General features: G+C 51.6%; 13 non-coding genes and 1 pseudogene across 13 annotated transcripts; all 14 read right to left on the reverse strand.

The window, feature by feature from the left end:
- Positions 1 to 536: 536 nt before the first annotated feature.
- LOC142654345 (5S ribosomal RNA) lies at positions 537 to 655 on the reverse strand. The gene has a single exon (XR_012849006.1). It is a non-coding gene; the product is annotated as a 5S ribosomal RNA (ribosomal RNA).
- A 1,165-nt stretch (positions 656 to 1,820) lies between these two features.
- On the reverse strand, positions 1,821 to 1,939 carry LOC142654836 (5S ribosomal RNA). Its single transcript, XR_012849171.1, has one exon. It is a non-coding gene; the product is annotated as a 5S ribosomal RNA (ribosomal RNA).
- Positions 1,940 to 2,508: 569 nt separating this feature from the next.
- Positions 2,509 to 2,628, reverse strand: LOC142655014 (5S ribosomal RNA). The gene has a single exon (XR_012849341.1). It is a non-coding gene; the product is annotated as a 5S ribosomal RNA (ribosomal RNA).
- An 874-nt stretch (positions 2,629 to 3,502) lies between these two features.
- LOC142655091 (5S ribosomal RNA) lies at positions 3,503 to 3,621 on the reverse strand (annotated as a pseudogene).
- Positions 3,622 to 4,740: 1,119 nt separating this feature from the next.
- Positions 4,741 to 4,859, reverse strand: LOC142653564 (5S ribosomal RNA). Its single transcript, XR_012848492.1, has one exon. It is a non-coding gene; the product is annotated as a 5S ribosomal RNA (ribosomal RNA).
- Positions 4,860 to 5,428: 569 nt separating this feature from the next.
- On the reverse strand, positions 5,429 to 5,548 carry LOC142655015 (5S ribosomal RNA). Its single transcript, XR_012849342.1, has one exon. It is a non-coding gene; the product is annotated as a 5S ribosomal RNA (ribosomal RNA).
- Positions 5,549 to 6,419: 871 nt separating this feature from the next.
- On the reverse strand, positions 6,420 to 6,538 carry LOC142653575 (5S ribosomal RNA). Its single transcript, XR_012848503.1, has one exon. It is a non-coding gene; the product is annotated as a 5S ribosomal RNA (ribosomal RNA).
- A 1,165-nt stretch (positions 6,539 to 7,703) lies between these two features.
- On the reverse strand, positions 7,704 to 7,822 carry LOC142654837 (5S ribosomal RNA). The gene has a single exon (XR_012849172.1). It is a non-coding gene; the product is annotated as a 5S ribosomal RNA (ribosomal RNA).
- Positions 7,823 to 8,391: 569 nt separating this feature from the next.
- On the reverse strand, positions 8,392 to 8,511 carry LOC142655016 (5S ribosomal RNA). Its single transcript, XR_012849343.1, has one exon. It is a non-coding gene; the product is annotated as a 5S ribosomal RNA (ribosomal RNA).
- Positions 8,512 to 9,392: 881 nt separating this feature from the next.
- Positions 9,393 to 9,511, reverse strand: LOC142654356 (5S ribosomal RNA). Its single transcript, XR_012849012.1, has one exon. It is a non-coding gene; the product is annotated as a 5S ribosomal RNA (ribosomal RNA).
- A 1,165-nt stretch (positions 9,512 to 10,676) lies between these two features.
- On the reverse strand, positions 10,677 to 10,795 carry LOC142654838 (5S ribosomal RNA). Its single transcript, XR_012849173.1, has one exon. It is a non-coding gene; the product is annotated as a 5S ribosomal RNA (ribosomal RNA).
- A 569-nt stretch (positions 10,796 to 11,364) lies between these two features.
- LOC142655018 (5S ribosomal RNA) lies at positions 11,365 to 11,484 on the reverse strand. The gene has a single exon (XR_012849345.1). It is a non-coding gene; the product is annotated as a 5S ribosomal RNA (ribosomal RNA).
- An 881-nt stretch (positions 11,485 to 12,365) lies between these two features.
- On the reverse strand, positions 12,366 to 12,484 carry LOC142653586 (5S ribosomal RNA). The gene has a single exon (XR_012848514.1). It is a non-coding gene; the product is annotated as a 5S ribosomal RNA (ribosomal RNA).
- Positions 12,485 to 13,662: 1,178 nt separating this feature from the next.
- On the reverse strand, positions 13,663 to 13,781 carry LOC142653598 (5S ribosomal RNA). Its single transcript, XR_012848525.1, has one exon. It is a non-coding gene; the product is annotated as a 5S ribosomal RNA (ribosomal RNA).
- Between the last annotated feature and the right edge of the window lie 524 nt (positions 13,782 to 14,305).

A 14,305-nucleotide genomic window follows, 5' to 3' on the forward strand; every position in this document is an offset into this window, starting at 1 on the left:
GACAGGTGTTGTTGACTAATGAAACAGCTGCCACAGCAGTGCTGAGCAGCGGGTGTCTTTTAAAAAGCCTCAGTGCAGGCTTTTCGACAGGCTAACAATGGAATGAGGGTGTGAAAGAGAGAGCAAGCTCGGCCAGGAAGGTGGGATGGAGCCAGGTGTACGGGAAACAATTAGGGAAGGAGGTGAGCTGGTGGTGGTGAGTGATTGGAAGCGGCTTTCAGCACGCTTCCCTTTCCTACGCTGCGTTGTCTGCAAACGTGTGCTGCTTTCGTGACGATGTCAGTCAGCCTGCAGGTTAACACTGAGTGCCCCCAGTCCTGCAAGGGGCGCTGTTACTATTGAAATTCAGCCTTGTTTTAAAAGCAGTAATGCTGGTGGTGGCCACCATGCTGATAAGGAGGACAGGGATTTTGCGAGCATTCAAAAGCGCAAAAGAGAAAGCTCAGGAAAAGAAGCAAGTGTGCAGTTGAAAAAGTCAATGGGAAAAAGGCATTGAGGACAGCGACCATTGCTTGTTGCAGTGAGGAAAAGCAAAAAGCCTACAGCACCTGGTATTCCCAGGCGGTCTCCCATCCAAGTACTAACCAGGCCTGACCCTGCTTAGCTTCCGAGATCAGACGAGATCGGGCACATTCAGGGTGGTGTGGCCGTAGGCAGAGACAGGCCTCTCACTCACTGCTCTTCTACTTCACAGCACGCCTCTTTCCAGGGCTCAACACTAGCCCCTTTCCATTTTCTTCACTTTTATATCTCTTAAAGTGAAGCTAAACCTGAAAAATAAAATACATTTAAAAAAAACATTCAAAACAAAAAACAAATAGATGTATGACTACACTTGTAAAAAGGTCCCCTAGAAATGAGTCTGCTGCAGAAACAAGCAGTTTGCCTGACATCTAGCAGACCAAGAGGGAGTCCTTTCCTTCCTCTCAGCCTCCTCCATGTGCGGCTGGAGACCTGCTGCTATGAGCAGTGTGCACCAGCATGGCCTCACTGCTGAGACGTTCTTTTTGGGCCAAGGGGGCGGGGCTTAGTCTCCATTCACTCCAATGGAGTGTGTAAGCTGGCCAATGCTGAAGGACCTGAAACAGGGCAGCTCCAAGGCAACGATTGCACCTGCAATGGGTGACTTTTATATGTTTGCTGTTTTCTTTTACTTTACCTTGGGCTACTGTGGGCGGCTACATACTTGTTTGCAGCGTTTTGTCTTGCAACTGTGGAAAAACATATATATTCTGCCCTTTTGACACAAACGCAGCAAAAAGCCAGAGAAAATGCACCTCGTGAACGTACCCTTGCATTGTGCAAGTTACCCAGCTTTGCCAGGCTCCTGAAAGGCAAATCGGCCCAGTTGTGCCACAATTTGGGGGGATTGATGTGAGTAGAAATGGCTTTTAGCAGATCGCTATTACAGCTTGGCGTGGCACGTTAGCCAGCTGCTTTCCCAGGACTCTGAAGGCAAATGTGCCCAGCTATGCTGCAGTGTGGAGGATTGATCACTGGCAAACTAGGCAGGGCTCTTCACGCCCCAGCTTTCCCAGGCTCAGGACTTGCAAATGGGACTAATTATGCTGCCATATGAGAGGTGGGCATTTATCAGTGCATGACTAGGCAGGTCAGTCATTTTGCATTTTGGGAAAGCTGGGTAGCAACCTCTGGGCCCAAATGTGATGGATGAAATATTGGTTGTATAAAAAGCAAGAATTGAAAAGGGCAAGTGAGAGAAAGCAAATGAAAAGCGGTAAGTGTGCGGCTAAAAAAGTCAATGGGAAAAAGACATTGAGGACAGCGACCATTGCTTGTTGCAGCGAGGAAAAGCAAAAAGCCTACAGCACCTGGTATTCCCAGGCGGTCTCCCATCCAAGTACTAACCAGGCCTGACCCTGCTTAGCTTCCAAGATCAGACGAGATCGGGCGCATTCAGGGTGGTGTGGCCGTAGGCGGAGACAGGCCTCTCATTCACTGCTCTTCTACTTTCCAGTCTGGCTCTTGCCAGTGCTGAACACTGGGCCTATTTCTTCTATCCTTTGGCTTGATTTTTCGCTCGATTAACTGTCAGCAGCGTGGCACACCTAGGCGGCACACCTGGCCAGCCCCATGGCACCCACATGCCAAAGTCTCCTGCCTGTCGTTTTTCAAGGCCAAAGCAGGAAGTCAGCCCCTTTCCTCCTTCCTCACACTCGAGTCACCTAGTGGGCTGCATGCACTGACCAACTGAAAGGGTCAGTTGCACAAACTTCTCTGCAGAGAGAGAAATTACTTCTGTTGGCCGACCGTCGGCTCAAGCCATCCCCTGGGCATCTGCTGAAAGCCTGGTCTCTTTTAACTCTATCATTTACATGTGTCAGGCTACAGGGGCAGTGAGGCCTTTTAGCTGGGGCACGCAGCTAGATAGTAGGCCGGTGCGGTCGCCTAGTGGTATGGCCGTTGGCAGCCACTGGGCCCAGAGCCGGAGATCCTGGAAGGATGGAAATGACAAAAACAGGAAGATACAGCCGAGAAAAAAAATACAGTCTACAGCACCCGGTATTCCCAGGAGGTCTCCCATCCAAGTACTGTCCGAGCCCGACCCCGCTTTGCTTCCGAGATCGGACGAGATCGGGCGTATTCAGGGTGGTGTGGCCGGTAGACGCAGCTGACCTCTTCTCCACCACCCTCATTTGTTCAAAGCCCAGTCAGCCTGGCCCTGGCCGGCACGTGGCCAAATTGGTGCGTGCACCAAAGACTCGCCAGCAGGTAACGCTCACCTGCGGCACAGTGGCAGACGCCATTAGGAGCTCAGGGTGCGCACACATGAGCCCTCCATCCCTTTGACGAGCGTCGGTTGCCATTGCCAGCCGGGCATGGAAAAACGCAGCACGCCTAGAAACTTTCAGTCCATGGATACCGGCATAGCACCACTCCGGCCCAACAGGGGGCGGCTGTTTCCGAAGGACCAATGCGACGACCGCAAGGGCTGGCAGGGGGAATACAGCCGACAGGTGTTGTTGACTAATGAAACAGCTGCCACAGCAGTGCTGAGCAGCGGGTGTCTTTTAAAAAGCCTCAGTGCAGGCTTTTCGACAGGCTAACAATGGAATGAGGGTGTGAAAGAGAGAGCAAGCTCGGCCAGGAAGGTGGGATGGAGCCAGGTGTACGGGAAACAATTAGGGAAGGATGTGAGCTGGTGGTGGTGAGTGATTGGAAGCGGCTTTCAGCGCGCTTCCCTTTCCTACGCTGCGTTGTCTGCAAACGTGTGCTGCTTTCGTGACGATGTCAGTCAGCCTGCAGGTTAACACTGAGTGCCCCCAGTCCTGCAAGGGGCGCTGTTACTATTGAAATTCAGCCTTGTATTAAAAGCAGTAATGCTGGTGGTGGCCACCATGCTGATAAGGAGGACAGGGATTTTGCGAGCATTCAAAAGCGCAAAAGAGAAAGCTCAGGAAAAGAAGCAAGTGTGCAGTTGAAAAAGTCAATGGGAAAAAGGCATTGAGGACAGCGACCATTGCTTGTTGCAGTGAGGAAAAGCAAAAAGCACCTGGTATTCCCAGGCGGTCTCCCATCCAAGTACTAACCAGGCCTGACGCTGCTTAGCTTCCGAGATCAGACGAGATTGGGCGCATTCAGGGTGGTGTGGCCGTAGGCAGAGACAGGCCTCTCACTCACTGCTCTTCTACTTCACAGCACGCCTTTTTCCAGGGCTCAACACTAGCCCCTTTCCATTTTCTTCACTTTTATATCCCTTAAAGTGAAGCTAAACCTGAAAAATAAAATACATTTTAAAAAAACATTCAAAACAAAAAACAAATAGATGTATGACTACACTTGTAAAAAGGTCCCCTAGAAATGAGTCTGCTGCAGCCTCCTCCATGTGCGGCTGGAGACCTGCTGCTATGAGCAGTGTGCACCAGCATGGCCTCACTGCTGAGACGTTCTTTTTGGGCCAAGGGGGCGGGGCTTAGTCTCCATTCACTCCAATGGAGTGTGTAAGCTGGCCAATGCTGAAGGACCTGAAACAGGGCAGCTCCAAGGCAACGATTGCACCTGCAATTGGTGACTTTTATATGTTTGCTGTTTTCTTTTACTTTACCTTGGGCTACTGTGGGCGGCTACTGTGGGCGGCTACATACTTGTTTGCAGCGTTTTGTCTTGCAACTGTGGAAAAACATATATATTCTGCCCTTTTGACACAAACGCAGCAAAAAGCCAGAGAAAATGCACCTCGTGAACGTACCCTTGCATTGTGCAAGTTACCCAGCTTTGCCAGGCTCCTGAAAGGCAAATCGGCCCAGTTGTGCCACAATTTGGGGGGATTGATGTGAGTAGAAATGGCTTTTAGCAGATCGCTATTACAGCTTGGCGTGGCACGTTAGCCAGCTGCTTTCCCAGGACTCTGAAGGCAAATGTGCCCAGCTATGCTGCAGTGTGGAGGATTGATCACTGGCAAACTAGGCAGGGCTCTTCACGCCCCAGCTTTCCCAGGCTCAGGACTTGCAAATGGGACTAATTATGCTGCCATATGAGAGGTGGGCATTTATCAGTGCATGACTAGGCAGGTCAGTCATTTTGCATTTTGGGAAAGCTGGGTAGCAACCTCTGGGCCCAAATGTGATGGATGAAATATTGGTTGTATAAAAAGCAAGAATTGAAAAGGGCAAGTGAGAGAAAGCAAATGAAAAGCGGTAAGTGTGCGGCTAAAAAAGTCAATGGGAAAAAGACATTGAGGACAGCGACCATTGCTTGTTGCAGCGAGGAAAAGCAAAAAGCCTACAGCACCTGGTATTCCCAGGCGGTCTCCCATCCAAGTACTAACCAGGCCTGACCCTGCTTAGCTTCCGAGATCAGACGAGATCGGGCGCATTCAGGGTGGTGTGGCCGTAGGCGGAGACAGGCCTCTCATTCACTGCTCTTCTACTTTCCAGTCTGGCTCTTGCCAGTGCTGAACACTGGGCCTATTTCTTCTATCCTTTGGCTTGATTTTTCGCTCGATTAACTGTCAGCAGCGTGGCACACCTAGGCGGCACACCTGGCCAGCCCCATGGCACCCACATGCCAAAGTCTCCTGCCTGTCGTTTTTCAAGGCCAAAGCAGGAAGTCAGCCCCTTTCCTCCTTCCTCACACTCGAGTCACCTAGTGGGCTGCATGCGCTGACCAACTGAAAGGGTCAGTTGCACAAACTTCTCTGCAGAGAGAGAAATTACTTCTGTTGGCCGACCGTCGGCTCAAGCCATCCCCTGGGCATCTGCTGAAAGCCTGGTCTCTTTTAACTCTATCATTTACATGTGTCAGGCTACAGGGGCAGTGAGGCCTTTTAGCTGGGGCACGCAGCTAGATAGCAGGCCGGTGCGGTCGCCTAGTGGTATGGCCGTTGGCAGCCACTGGGCCCAGAGCCGGAGATCCTGGAAGGATGGAAATGACAAAAACAGGAAGATACAGCCGAGAAAAAAAATACAGTCTACAGCACCCGGTATTCCCAGGAGGTCTCCCATCCAAGTACTGTCCGAGCCCGACCCCGCTTTGCTTCCGAGATCGGACGAGATCGGGCGTATTCAGGGTGGTGTGGCCGGTAGACGCAGCTGACCTCTTCTCCACCACCCTCATTTGTTCAAAGCCCAGTCAGCCTGGCCCTGGCCGGCACGTGGCCAAATTGGTGCGTGCACCAAAGACTCGCCAGCAGGTAACGCTCACCTGCGGCACAGTGGCAGACGCCATTAGGAGCTCAGGGTGCGCACACATGAGCCCTCCATCCCTTTGACGAGCGTCGGTTGCCATTGCCAGCCGGGCATGGAAAAACGCAGCACGCCTAGAAACTTTCAGTCCATGGATACCGGCATAGCACCACTCCGGCCCAACAGGGGGCGGCTGTTTCCGAAGGACCAATGCGACGACCGCAGGGGGAATACAGCCGACAGGTGTTGTTGACTAATGAAACAGCTGCCACAGCAGTGCTGAGCAGCGGGTGTCTTTTAAAAAGCCTCAGTGCAGGCTTTTCGACAGGCTAACAATGGAATGAGGGTGTGAAAGAGAGAGCAAGCTCGGCCAGGAAGGTGGGATGGAGCCAGGTGTACGGGAAACAATTAGGGAAGGAGGTGAGCTGGTGGTGGTGAATGATTGGAAGCGGCTTTCAGCGCGCTTCCCTTTCCTACGCTGCGTTGTCTGCAAACGTGTGCTGCATTCGTGACGCTGTCAGTCAGCCTGCAGGTTAACACTGAGTGCCCCCAGTCCTGCAAGGGGCGCTGTTACTATTGAAATTCAGCCTCGTATTAAAAGCAGTAATGCTGGTGGTGGCCACCATGCTGATAAGGAGGACAGGGATTTTGCGAGCATTCAAAAGCGCAAAAGAGAAAGCTCAGGAAAAGAAGCAAGTGTGCAGTTGAAAAAGTCAATGGGAAAAAGGCATTGAGGACAGCGACCATTGCTTGTTGCAGTGAGGAAAAGCAAAAAGCCTACAGCACCTGGTATTCCCAGGCGGTCTCCCATCCAAGTACTAACCAGGCCTGACCCTGCTTAGCTTCCGAGATCAGACGAGATCGGGCGCATTCAGGGTGGTGTGGCCGTAGGCAGAGACAGGCCTCTCACTCACTGCTCTTCTACTTCACAGCACGCCTCTTTCCAGGGCTCAACACTAGCCCCTTTCCATCTTCTTCACTTTTATATCCCTTAAAGTGAAGCTAAACCTGAAAAATAAAATACATTTAAAAAAAACATTCAAAACAAAAAACAAATAGATGTATGACTACACTTGTAAAAAGGTCCCCTAGAAATGAGTCTGCTGCAGAAACAAGCAGTTTGCCTGAAATCTAGCAGACCAAGAGGGAGTCCTTTCCTTCCTCTCAGCCTCCTCCATGTGCGGCTGGAGACCTGCTGCTATGAGCAGTGTGCACCAGCATGGCCTCACTGCTGAGACGTTCTTTTTGGGCCAAGGGGGCGGGGCTTAGTCTCCATTCACTCCAATGGAGTGTGTAAGCTGGCCAATGCTGAAGGACCTGAAACAGGGCAGCTCCAAGGCAACGATTGCACCTGCAATGGGTGACTTTTATATGTTTGCTGTTTTCTTTTACTTTACCTTGGGCTACTGTGGGCGGCTACATACTTGTTTGCAGCGTTTTGTCTTGCAACTGTGGAAAAACATATATATTCTGCCCTTTTGACACAAACGCAGCAAAAAGCCAGAGAAAATGCACCTCGTGAACGTACCCTTGCATTGTGCAAGTTACCCAGCTTTGCCAGGCTCCTGAAAGGCAAATCGGCCCAGTTGTGCCACAATTTGGGGGGATTGATGTGAGTAGAAATGGCTTTTAGCAGATCGCTATTACAGCTTGGCGTGGCACGTTAGCCAGCTGCTTTCCCAGGACTCTGAAGGCAAATGTGCCCAGCTATGCTGCAGTGTGGAGGATTGATCACTGGCAAACTAGGCAGGGCTCTTCACGCCCCAGCTTTCCCAGGCTCAGGACTTGCAAATGGGACTAATTATGCTGCCATATGAGAGGTGGGCATTTATCAGTGCATGACTAGGCAGGTCAGTCATTTTGCATTTTGGGAAAGCTGGGTAGCAACCTCTGGGCCCAAATGTGATGGATGAAATATTGGTTGTATAAAAAGCAAGAATTGAAAAGGGCAAGTGAGAGAAAGCAAATGAAAAGCGGTAAGTGTGCGGCTAAAAAAGTCAATGGGAAAAAGACATTGAGGACAGCGACCATTGCTTGTTGCAGCGAGGAAAAGCAAAAAGCCTACAGCACCTGGTATTCCCAGGCGGTCTCCCATCCAAGTACTAACCAGGCCTGACCCTGCTTAGCTTCCAAGATCAGACGAGATCGGGCGCATTCAGGGTGGTGTGGCCGTAGGCGGAGACAGGCCTCTCATTCACTGCTCTTCTACTTTCCAGTCTGGCTCTTGCCAGTGCTGAACACTGGGCCTATTTCTTCTATCCTTTGGCTTGATTTTTCGCTCGATTAACTGTCAGCAGCGTGGCACACCTAGGCGGCACACCTGGCCAGCCCCATGGCACCCACATGCCAAAGTCTCCTGCCTGTCGTTTTTCAAGGCCAAAGCAGGAAGTCAGCCCCTTTCCTCCTTCCTCACACTCGAGTCACCTAGTGGGCTGCATGCGCTGACCAACTGAAAGGGTCAGTTGCACAAACTTCTCTGCAGAGAGAGAAATTACTTCTGTTGGCCGACCGTCGGCTCAAGCCATCCCCTGGGCATCTGCTGAAAGCCTGGTCTCTTTTAACTCTATCATTTACATGTGTCAGGCTACAGGGGCAGTGAGGCCTTTTAGCTGGGGCACGCAGCTAGATAGTAGGCCGGTGCGGTCGCCTAGTGGTATGGCCGTTGGCAGCCACTGGGCCCAGAGCCGGAGATCCTGGAAGGATGGAAATGACAAAAACAGGAAGATACAGCCGAGAAAAAAAATACAGTCTACAGCACCCGGTATTCCCAGGAGGTCTCCCATCCAAGTACTGTCCGAGCCCGACCCCGCTTTGCTTCCGAGATCGGACGAGATCGGGCGTATTCAGGGTGGTGTGGCCGGTAGACGCAGCTGACCTCTTCTCCACCACCCTCATTTGTTCAAAGCCCAGTCAGCCTGGCCCTGGCCGGCACGTGGCCAAATTGGTGCGTGCACCAAAGACTCGCCAGCAGGTAACGCTCACCTGCGGCACAGTGGCAGACGCCATTAGGAGCTCAGGGTGCGCACACATGAGCCCTCCATCCCTTTGACGAGCGTCGGTTGCCATTGCCAGCCGGGCATGGAAAAACGCAGCACGCCTAGAAACTTTCAGTCCATGGATACCGGCATAGCACCACTCCGGCCCAACAGGGGGCGGCTGTTTCCGAAGGACCAATGCGACGACCGCAAGGGCTGGCAGGGGGAATACAGCCGACAGGTGTTGTTGACTAATGAAACAGCTGCCACAGCAGTGCTGAGCAGCGGGTGTCTTTTAAAAAGCCTCAGTGCAGGCTTTTCGACAGGCTAACAATGGAATGAGGGTGTGAAAGAGAGAGCAAGCTCGGCCAGGAAGGTGGGATGGAGCCAGGTGTACGGGAAACAATTAGGGAAGGAGGTGAGCTGGTGGTGGTGAGTGATTGGAAGCGGCTTTCAGCGCGCTTCCCTTTCCTACGCTGCGTTGTCTGCAAACGTGTGCTGCTTTCGTGACGATGTCAGTCAGCCTGCAGGTTAACACTGAGTGCCCCCAGTCCTGCAAGGGGCGCTGTTACTATTGAAATTCAGCCTTGTTTTAAAAGCAGTAATGCTGGTGGTGGCCACCATGCTGATAAGGAGGACAGGGATTTTGCGAGCATTCAAAAGCGCAAAAGAGAAAGCTCAGGAAAAGAAGCAAGTGTGCAGTTGAAAAAGTCAATGGGAAAAAGGCATTGAGGACAGCGACCATTGCTTGTTGCAGTGAGGAAAAGCAAAAAGCCTACAGCACCTGGTATTCCCAGGCGGTCTCCCATCCAAGTACTAACCAGGCCTGACCCTGCTTAGCTTCCGAGATCAGACGAGATCGGGCACATTCAGGGTGGTGTGGCCGTAGGCAGAGACAGGCCTCTCACTCACTGCTCTTCTACTTCACAGCACGCCTCTTTCCAGGGCTCAACACTAGCCCCTTTCCATTTTCTTCACTTTTATATCTCTTAAAGTGAAGCTAAACCTGAAAAATAAAATACATTTAAAAAAAACATTCAAAACAAAAAACAAATAGATGTATGACTACACTTGTAAAAAGGTCCCCTAGAAATGAGTCTGCTGCAGAAACAAGCAGTTTGCCTGACATCTAGCAGACCAAGAGGGAGTCCTTTCCTTCCTCTCAGCCTCCTCCATGTGCGGCTGGAGACCTGCTGCTATGAGCAGTGTGCACCAGCATGGCCTCACTGCTGAGACGTTCTTTTTGGGCCAAGGGGGCGGGGCTTAGTCTCCATTCACTCCAATGGAGTGTGTAAGCTGGCCAATGCTGAAGGACCTGAAACAGGGCAGCTCCAAGGCAACGATTGCACCTGCAATGGGTGACTTTTATATGTTTGCTGTTTTCTTTTACTTTACCTTGGGCTACTGTGGGCGGCTACATACTTGTTTGCAGCGTTTTGTCTTGCAACTGTGGAAAAACATATATATTCTGCCCTTTTGACACAAACGCAGCAAAAAGCCAGAGAAAATGCACCTCGTGAACGTACCCTTGCATTGTGCAAGTTACCCAGCTTTGCCAGGCTCCTGAAAGGCAAATCGGCCCAGTTGTGCCACAATTTGGGGGGATTGATGTGAGTAGAAATGGCTTTTAGCAGATCGCTATTACAGCTTGGCGTGGCACGTTAGCCAGCTGCTTTCCCAGGACTCTGAAGGCAAATGTGCCCAGCTATGCTGCAGTGTGGAAGATTGATCACTGGCAAACTAGGCAGGGCTCTTCACGCCCCAGCTTTCCCAGGCTCAGGACTTGCAAATGGGACTAATTATGCTGCCATATGAGAGGTGGGCATTTATCAGTGCATGACTAGGCAGGTCAGTCATTTTGCATTTTGGGAAAGCTGGGTAGCAACCTCTGGGCCCAAATGTGATGGATGAAATATTGGTTGTATAAAAAGCAAGAATTGAAAAGGGCAAGTGAGAGAAAGCAAATGAAAAGCGGTAAGTGTGCGGCTAAAAAAGTCAATGGGAAAAAGACATTGAGGACAGCGACCATTGCTTGTTGCAGCGAGGAAAAGCAAAAAGCCTACAGCACCTGGTATTCCCAGGCGGTCTCCCATCCAAGTACTAACCAGGCCTGACCCTGCTTAGCTTCCAAGATCAGACGAGATCGGGCGCATTCAGGGTGGTGTGGCCGTAGGCGGAGACAGGCCTCTCATTCACTGCTCTTCTACTTTCCAGTCTGGCTCTTGCCAGTGCTGAACACTGGGCCTATTTCTTCTATCCTTTGGCTTGATTTTTCGCTCGATTAACTGTCAGCAGCGTGGCACACCTAGGCGGCACACCTGGCCAGCCCCATGGCACCCACATGCCAAAGTCTCCTGCCTGTCGTTTTTCAAGGCCAAAGCAGGAAGTCAGCCCCTTTCCTCCTTCCTCACACTCGAGTCACCTAGTGGGCTGCATGCACTGACCAACTGAAAGGGTCAGTTGCACAAACTTCTCTGCAGAGAGAGAAATTACTTCTGTTGGCCGACCGTCGGCTCAAGCCATCCCCTGGGCATCTGCTGAAAGCCTGGTCTCTTTTAACTCTATCATTTACATGTGTCAGGCTACAGGGGCAGTGAGGCCTTTTAGCTGGGGCACGCAGCTAGATAGTAGGCCGGTGCGGTCGCCTAGTGGTATGGCCGTTGGCAGCCACTGGGCCCAGAGCCGGAGATCCTGGAAGGATGGAAATGACCAAAACAGGAAGATACAGCCGAGAAAAAAAATACAGTCTACAGCACCCGGTATTCCCAGGAGGTCTCCCATCCAAGTACTGTCCGAGCCCGACCCCGCTTTGCTTCCGAGATCGGACGAGATCGGGCGTATTCAGGGTGGTGTGGCCGGTAGACGCAGCTGACCTCTTCTCCACCACCCTCATTTGTTCAAAGCCCAGTCAGCCTGGTCCTGGCCGGCACGTGGCCAAATTGGTGCGTGCACCAAAGACTCGCCAGCAGGTAACGCTCACCTGCGGCACAGTGGCAGACGCCATTAGGAGCTCAGGGTGCGCACACATGAGCCCTCCATCCCTTTGACGAGCGTCGGTTGCCATTGCCAGCCGGGCATGGAAAAACGCAGCACGCCTAGAAACTTTCAGTCCATGGATACCGGCATAGCACCACTCCGGCCCAACAGGGGGCGGCTGTTTCCGAAGGACCAATGCGACGACCGCAAGGGCTGGCAGGGGGAATACAGCCGACAGGTGTTGTTGACTAATGAAACAGCTGCCACAGCAGTGCTGAGCAGCGGGTGTCTTTTAAAAAGCCTCAGTGCAGGCTTTTCGACAGGCTAACAATGGAATGAGGGTGTGAAAGAGAGAGCAAGCTCGGCCAGGAAGGTGGGATGGAGCCAGGTGTACGGGAAACAATTAGGGAAGGAGGTGAGCTGGTGGTGGTGAGTGATTGGAAGCGGCTTTCAGCGCGCTTCCCTTTCCTACGCTGCGTTGTCTGCAAACGTGTGCTGCTTTCGTGACGATGTCAGTCAGCCTGCAGGTTAACACTGAGTGCCCCCAGTCCTGCAAGGGGCGCTGTTACTATTGAAATTCAGCCTTGTATTAAAAGCAGTAATGCTGGTGGTGGCCACCATGCTGATAAGGAGGACAGGGATTTTGCGAGCATTCAAAAGCGCAAAAGAGAAAGCTCAGGAAAAGAAGCAAGTGTGCAGTTGAAAAAGTCAATGGGAAAAAGGCATTGAGGACAGCGACCATTGCTTGTTGCAGTGAGGAAAAGCAAAAAGCCTACAGCACCTGGTATTCCCAGGCGGTCTCCCATCCAAGTACTAACCAGGCCTGACCCTGCTTAGCTTCCGAGATCAGACGAGATCGGGCGCATTCAGGGTGGTGTGGCCGTAGGCAGAGACAGGCCTCTCACTCACTGCTCTTCTACTTCACAGCACGCCTCTTTCCAGGGCTCAACACTAGCCCCTTTCCATTTTCTTCACTTTTATATCCCTTAAAGTGAAGCTAAACCTGAAAAATAAAATACATTTTAAAAAAACATTCAAAACAAAAAACAAATAGATGTATGACTACACTTGTAAAAAGGTCCCCTAGAAATGAGTCTGCTGCAGAAACAAGCAGTTTGCCTGAAATCTAGCAGACCAAGAGGGAGTCCTTTCCTTCCTCTCAGCCTCCTCCATGTGCGGCTGGAGACCTGCTGCTATGAGCAGTGTGCACCAGCATGGCCTCACTGCTGAGACGTTCTTTTTGGGCCAAGGGGGCGGGGCTTAGTCTCCATTCACTCCAATGGAGTGTGTAAGCTGGCCAATGCTGAAGGACCTGAAACAGGGCAGCTCCAAGGCAACGATTGCACCTGCAATTGGTGACTTTTATATGTTTGCTGTTTTCTTTTACTTTACCTTGGGCTACTGTGGGCGGCTACTGTGGGCGGCTACATACTTGTTTGCAGCGTTTTGTCTTGCAACTGTGGAAAAACATATATATTCTGCCCTTTTGACACAAACGCAGCAAAAAGCCAGAGAAAATGCACCTCGTGAACGTACCCTTGCATTGTGCAAGTTACCCAGCTTTGCCAGGCTCCTGAAAGGCAAATCGGCCCAGTTGTGCCACAATTTGGGGGGATTGATGTGAGTAGAAATGGCTTTTAGCAGATCGCTATTACAGCTTGGCGTGGCACGTTAGCCAGCTGCTTTCCCAGGACTCTGAAGGCAAATGTGCCCAGCTATGCTGCAGTGTGGAGGATTGATCACTGGCAAACTAGGCAGGGCTCTTCACGCCCCAGCTTTCCCAGGCTCAGGACTTGCAAATGGGACTAATTATGCTGCCATATGAGAGGTGGGCATTTATCAGTGCATGACTAGGCAGGTCAGTCATTTTGCATTTTGGGAAAGCTGGGTAGCAACCTCTGGGCCCAAATGTGATGGATGAAATATTGGTTGTATAAAAAGCAAGAATTGAAAAGGGCAAGTGAGAGAAAGCAAATGAAAAGCGGTAAGTGTGCGGCTAAAAAAGTCAATGGGAAAAAGACATTGAGGACAGCGACCATTGCTTGTTGCAGCGAGGAAAAGCAAAAAGCCTACAGCACCTGGTATTCCCAGGCGGTCTCCCATCCAAGTACTAACCAGGCCTGACCCTGCTTAGCTTCCGAGATCAGACGAGATCGGGCGCATTCAGGGTGGTGTGGCCGTAGGCGGAGACAGGCCTCTCATTCACTCCTCTTCTACTTTCCAGTCTGGCTCTTGCCAGTGCTGAACACTGGGCCTATTTCTTCTATCCTTTGGCTTGATTTTTCGCTCGATTAACTGTCAGCAGCGTGGCACACCTAGGCGGCACACCTGGCCAGCCCCATGGCACCCACATGCCAAAGTCTCCTGCCTGTCGTTTTTCAAGGCCAAAGCAGGAAGTCAGCCCCTTTCCTCCTTCCTCACACTCGAGTCACCTAGTGGGCTGCATGCGCTGACCAACTGAAAGGGTCAGTTGCACAAACTTCTCTGCAGAGAGAGAAATTACTTCTGTTGGCCGACCGTCGGCTCAAGCCATCCCCTGGGCATCTGCTGAAAGCCTGGTCTCTTTTAACTCTATCATTTACATGTGTCAGGCTACAGGGGCAGTGAGGCCTTTTAGCTGGGGCACGCAGCTAGATAGTAGGCCGGTGCGGTCGCCTAGTGGTATGGCCGTTGGCAGCCACTGGGCCCAGAGCCGGAGATCCTGGAAGG

Source organism: Rhinoderma darwinii, chromosome 5 (genome assembly GCF_050947455.1).
Source record: "Rhinoderma darwinii isolate aRhiDar2 chromosome 5, aRhiDar2.hap1, whole genome shotgun sequence".
Taxonomy (NCBI): domain Eukaryota; kingdom Metazoa; phylum Chordata; class Amphibia; order Anura; family Rhinodermatidae; genus Rhinoderma; species Rhinoderma darwinii.